At 48.0% G+C, this 6,473-nt stretch overlaps 1 long non-coding RNA gene across 1 annotated transcript; it reads left to right on the forward strand.

Moving 5' to 3' along the window:
* The first annotated feature begins 5,330 nt into the window (after window positions 1-5,330).
* On the forward strand, window positions 5,331-6,216 carry LOC143840670 (uncharacterized). The gene is made up of 3 exons (XR_013232299.1): window positions 5,331-5,736; window positions 5,856-5,975; window positions 6,109-6,216. It is a non-coding gene; the product is annotated as an uncharacterized LOC143840670 (long non-coding RNA).
* The last annotated feature ends 257 nt before the right edge of the window (window positions 6,217-6,473 follow it).

Below are 6,473 nucleotides of genomic sequence, written 5' to 3' on the forward strand. Positions count from 1 at the left end.
TAGAGGGAATGAACTTTCTTGTCCTAGGCCTAGTCTGCACACAATAGATAATGCACTTTAGAAGTAGATTTTCCTGTTCTGCACAGGAAAATCCAGCTGCCAAAGCACATTGAAAGTGTATTATCCTATGTGTGCAGACTAGGCCCTAGTTGGAGTGACATTGGCTTTTTCAGAATGGTAAAAAGCTTGAGAGTGCTCATGGACCCATCCTTGCTGCTTGAAAACCAAGTTGGCATGGACAGGGGTGCCTTCTGTTAAGTCCATGGGCTCAGAGATACAGATACTGAGATTTCATTTCAGCTCTTTACTGACCCCAGCTCAAAGGTACGAGAGGAGGAGGAGAAGAAGAATTAGTTCTTATATGCCACTTTTCTCTACCCGAAGGGGTCTCAAAGTGGTTTACAATCTCCTTCCCTTTTCTCTCCTCACAACAGATGCCCTGTGAGATGGGTGAGGCTGAGAGACCCCTGATATTACTGCTCGTTCAAAACAGCTCCATCAATGCTGTGGTGAGCCAAAGGCCACCCAGCTGGCTGCATGTGGAGGAGTAGGGAATCAAACCCGGTTCACCAGATTAGAAGTTGGTGATCCTAACCACTACACCAAGCTGGCTCTCAAACTCAACTGAGAAAACCCTCCTGAAACACCCAAATATATACACCCATGAACAATGGGGGATTCCCACCGGTGCGCACCATTGGTCAGTTTCACTTTACATGCATTGGATCTGCCGGTCAGGATCCAGCTACATGATAGCCAACTACAATTGCAGAATTACAGTGCTGCCTCAGACCTCAAGCTCAGTCCTTCACAGACCCACATGCACAACACCTTTTATTAGCCTATTGTAAAAAGAAATGCCCAGCAATATGCAACAAATCTTGCCAAATTCTGATTCCTAGCCTTCCCTCCTGTGTCAGGAAAAAATACAAGCAGAGTTTATATGGCAGCCAGAAGACAGAAAAACAAGGCTAAGCAGTGTTTTGAAAAGTTTAATCTAAGGAAAAAAGGAATCACTTTTGACTTGAGTCCCATCAGTTCTCCTCCTACACATTTAAACAAACTTGCCAATGTGGGTTAAATCTGCCAAACAATATTAAACTGGATTTGCATGCTGATATCCATGCCAATCTGAAAACATTTAACCTAGAATTAGCACCTAACATAATGTTGGCAGTTTGACTATACGGCACAAGTTGCCAAAGTCTTATTCATTTGGCCGAGCTTCTGGAGAACAACATGCAGAGACTAGTACAGGAGAGAGATAACAGGGGAGAAGTTTGGATTCTGCTGTGGAATGATAGATTGGCAAGACTGTTTTGAAGGCTGGGCAAGAAAGAGCTTTGACCACTCAGGAAGAAGACATTCTCAAAATACATAAAGATATGAGTAGGTTGATTTAAAGTACAACTTTGTGTGGTATTGAAATCTTCCCATTATCTTTGGCAACAGATAATACATATAGAATCCTACAGGAAAATATAAAAACTGCTGAAAATATTGGGAAATTGCAGAACTTCAGTATCAGGGATCAGCATACCAGCAAATTACTGGCAGTCTTAAAAGCTTAAATCAACCCCTAGCATACAGGGCTGAATGTAACTATTTTTTCTGATTTAGAGAAGCCTTTCAGTCTAAGATGAATCTACCTAAGAGCAAAATTCAACACACCCTATTGTGAAGGGTGCTTGCATGCATTATTTCCCATACTGCTGTTTAAAATGCCCAGATTATGGGCTTCCTCCTTGCCTGTTACCATTTCAATATATTTGGAAGGCTGACGCAATACATAACACATGCACTGAGGCCTGTTTAAAAACTAACATTTTCAAATTTAATTTCCAAAGTGTTATAACTCACAGCATTTCATAACAACATAGCATTAAGTATCGAAATATACACTAAGGCAGTGGTCCCCAACCTTTTTATCACCGGGGACCAGTCAACGCTTGACAATTTTACTGAGGCCCCGGGGGAGGGGGGGTAGTCTTTTGCTGAGGGACGTCACTGCTGCCTGAGGCCCTGCTCCACTTGCTTTCCTGCTGGCACCCCTGACTTCCCGCCGCCTGCTGGGGGGCACTGCCAGCAGCAGCTGCACAGTGCGATGCTAAGGAGGAGCCCCAGCCATAGCGGTCGCTGGAGAGCACCAAAGGTGAGCCAGAGTGGCAGGGCAGCCCCTGAGGCAGCAGCTGGGGAGGAGGAGCAGCCACGGCCCGGTGCTGACTGATCTACGGACTGGTCCCGGTGCCTGGACCAGGGGGTTGGGGACCACTGCATTAAGGCATGTGGTTGCTTACCAAATTTTTATCCTTCCTTTCTTCCAAGGAGTTCACAAACGCATACTACAGACCACCTCTTTCAGTTTATCCTTATAGCAACCCTGTGAGATAGATACAAATATGTACCAGAGAGAATTCTGGTAGCTTAAGGTCACCCAGTCAGCTTCACAATTTAAAAAGAATTAAAACCCAGACCTATGCATCATGCTGGATTTCATATATCCTAGTGTCCCTGTCTTTGCATGTCTTCTTCTGCTCGTGCAATAACAATGGCATTATAGAAGGTTCACATTTACTATAAAAAGGTATATACTTTTAAATCTTCAGGAGTTAACAAAAGCACAAAGTACTTTGTATCTTTCAGTGGCTAATAATATTTTCCAAGCTTCACTAAATAAAATAAAACCATGTTACAGTAGCTTTCTAATTGTAAAGAAATATATGATATGTATTCTTAATGTCAGCAAATCAGATCACTAGAAAATAGCTCAGGGCCATTTCGCACAGAGCTCAAAGTTGCTATTTGGTTGCTGTTAGCGAAAGCGCTACTTCAACTAGCGAAATGTAACTAGCTGTGCCCGTAACGCACAGCTGCGGTTTTTGCGGAATTTAGCACTTTCACTTCTCGTCACTTTCGTAACCCACAGGCTTCCGGTTCTCCGTCTTTTCGCTACAAAGGAGGTCCCTTTTTAGCGCTTCTGGCCTCCCGTGCCCGTCAATCAAACTGCGGGCACACCTTTGACCTCGACCCTAAAGCCGGACTTGTCGGGGTTCCCTTTTTTTTTAAAAAACCCTGGAAAACCCGTAGCAACGCGTTATCGTCAAATCATTGGCGCCCTTGGAACGTGTTTTCTATTGTTTTCTATGAACCAGAGGTTGATGCATTGATATGTTTGATAGGTTAATCCCCGCCCACAGTACACGCCCACAGGTTACCTGCTTATATGCACCTGGGCAGACACGCGGTCGGCCTCTCTTTGTTTGCGTAGCCTACTGCCCGCATCACAGGTTAACGTTGAAATGGAGAGGATTATTGTTCAATTGTTGGCTCAGATGATTGTGGTGGTCCAGCGTATCCGCACCACTGTGCAGCATAGGAGGGCTGCTTCAGAGGAATACCGAGAACGTATTGCCAGAGCGATGACCAGCAGCACAAGACGTTCTCTACGGGCAACCATGGCGGCAAAGAGGCACTGGCAAGCTCTGGCAGAGGTCCGGTTCCCCCCCCCCGTTTCTGGGCGGACGAAAGATCCTCTGACTGGTGGGAAAATTTTGTGTGGGCTCGCTGGGATGATGACCACTGGATTGCCAACTTTAGAATGTCTAGGGGGACATTTTTTGAACTCGTGGAGGCTCTACGTGGACGCATGGAGAGGCAAGTCACTGGCATGCGGCGCCCCGTGCCAGTGGAAAAAAGGGTGGCGGTCGCATTGTGGTACTTGGCCACCCCTCAGTACTTCCGGACAGTAGCCCAGCAATTCGGACTCGGAGTCACTACGGTTGGCAATATCCTTAAGGAGTTCTGCCTCGCCATGGAGGCGGAATTGTTCAGCAAAGTCGTGTGCCTCGGAGACCGGCTTGGAGCGGTGAGTGTCATTCGATCCCCTTTGCCCTTTAAATTTTTTTTCTTGTTTGACAGGTCAGCAACGAAGACGCGATACACCCCACGCTGACATGCCATGGCTTATATTCTTTTCTTTCCCTTATTCCAGAGTATGGACGGGTTTGCCAGGCTTGGATTCCCGCATTGTTTTGCGGCCGTCGATGGAAGCCACATCCCTATCCGTGCCCCCGGGGGAAGCATAAAGGAGTATGGGAACAGGAAGGACTTTTGTTCTGTTCTCCTGCAAGGAACTGTGGACTTCTCCGGCCGGTTTATCGATGCCGAGGTGGGGTGGAGTGGCAGGAGGCATGATGCCCTTGTTTTCAGGGAATCGAACCTCAGGAAAGCCATGGACGAAGGGGTCTTTGTTCCAGGAAACCCCACCGCCACCATTGAGGGCGTGCGTGTGCCGGCGTTGGTGCTCAGTGACGGAGCCTACCCATTACGACGCTGGCTCATGACTCCCTACAAGCGGCCAAGGACAGACGTGCAGAGCCACTACAACCTCAGTCACTCCCGGGCAAGGAATGTAGTGGAGCGTGCCTTTGGACGTCTGAAGTCCCGGTTCCGTTGCCTGATGTCCCGACTCCATGTGCATATAGACAATGTGACTCCGCTGATCATCGCGTGTGTCATTTTGCACAACATATGCGAGGACAAGGGACATAACATCCCCTTCCCTGTGGATGAACCTGATCCTGTAGTCCTTGAGGACACTCAAGACATCCCTGAAGCAAGGAGAAAAAGGATCTATGCTGAGGGGTGCAAGGTTCGGGACGCCATAGCCACCCACATCTACAGAAACAGGAGGCGTGTTTAATTGTTTTTCCCACTCTGTTGTTGAATAAAGTTTTGTGTTCTTTGTTTAACCTTGTCTTGTGCGGTTTGTGTACTTTGCCAGCAAAAAAACGGGGATCCTCTGGTCCAAAAGCACTTTGACAGCCCTAAATGCTAACTCCCCACTGAAATTGACACACACAATACGGAAGCGCTGAACGGGGAAAGTTCGGGGAGGCGGGTAGCCAGGAAGTATTGGCGACCCCTGTCAAACCGGAGGATCAATCCACTTATGTTCCAAGGAATAATTTCATTGGTGGGCAGCTTTGATACATTTAAAATAGGGGTGGTCGATCGGAGCAACGCACGTTCGTTCCCTAACCGTCATTCCGAAGATGCCGAAGCCACGGAAGGGCTCCTTCTGGCAGCGCGCCGAGGCTGAGGCACTTCTGGAGCTGGTGCTACAATTGAAAAGTGTTGGCCGCCTTATGGCCAGCACCCACTGCCACACCAAGGGTGCTTACCTGGTGTTGGCATCAAATCTGAGGGAGAGGGGCTATGTCCGGACCTGGGAGCAGGTCCGGACAAAATTTAAGAGGGTGAAGCTGGACTTCCTCAACAGTCTGGAACAGTGGGGGGGGGAGTCCCGCAGCCAAGCGGGAGGACGGTCTTCCACGACCAGATGGTGAAAATATGGGAGAAGGCTGGGAAGCCCCCCCTGGAAATGAGGAGGCATATGGGTGAGTGCTGCCCTCGTTGTGTTTTGCCCTTAAACATGCATGGCATGACTAGCTGCCTCTTTCCCCTACTGTCCCCAATGAAATTCGAGAAAGTATTTAGATGCTGTCAACCCCCTCTGACTTAGCCCGCCAGTACTGTGTAGAACCACTTTGGTTATGCGCTTTGACTCTAACTGTGGTGTGTCTACCAGCTGTGTTTCATCTCTGGTTTGTGTGCTTTTAATTATGATTTCTCTTTTTCTTTGCCCAGCCACACAATCACCATCCAAGATGGCAAAAGCACCTGAGCGTGAGGAGGGGGAGGAAGAGGGACCTTCCACCTCAGGACAGGCTGCAGGTGAGAGTTTTATGTCTGTGCGGGAGACCCATGTGTGTGTACCCCCATGGAGCCATATGGGAGCCTGCTGTGATGCTTCCATTTGAAGTGTTATTAAATTCTTTGTTTGATTTCTATAGCAGAAACTATGGAGGCAAGGATGCGTGCCATGGAGGCCAGGGTGACTGCCTTAGAGGCTGAAGTGGCAGACCTGAAAGGGGAGTTAGAGCAGCAAAGGCAGCAGAGGGAGGCGGAAGAACGTAGGTTATGTTCCCCACTGCCCAACTCTTCTCACACTGTGGCTAAGGCCACCAAAAAGTGTATGCATGTAAACTAAAAAAATTGGAAAATATGTGTGGCACTAATGTGTACTTTTTCTCCCTCCCCACACAGTTAAGAAGAAGGAGGACGAAGACCTCTTCCGCCGCAAAGTTAGGGGGACCATGGGACGGTTGTGCAGGAGAGTGAGGGAGATGGAAGGGGCTGGGGAGGGGAGCGGTGGGACCTAAGTTTTGTTTTCTTTTTGTGTTTTGGGGTGGGGGGTGTTGGGGGGGTTCCCAGTTACTTTGCCCATTTTTCTATCCCTGTTAAATATTTGAATTTGTTAAAACACAGTTGGCTTTCTTGGAGGGTGGGGGTGGTGGTGGGGGGGTCCAAGTTACATTCCCTTGTTTTTTTCCCCTGTTGAACTGTTTCTGAAAATAAAATGTTATTTTAAATTTCCTGAAAAAGACTCCAGTGTGACTCCTTGCACACCT

This window comes from Paroedura picta, chromosome 6 (assembly GCF_049243985.1).
Source record: "Paroedura picta isolate Pp20150507F chromosome 6, Ppicta_v3.0, whole genome shotgun sequence".
Classification (NCBI taxonomy): domain Eukaryota; kingdom Metazoa; phylum Chordata; class Lepidosauria; order Squamata; family Gekkonidae; genus Paroedura; species Paroedura picta.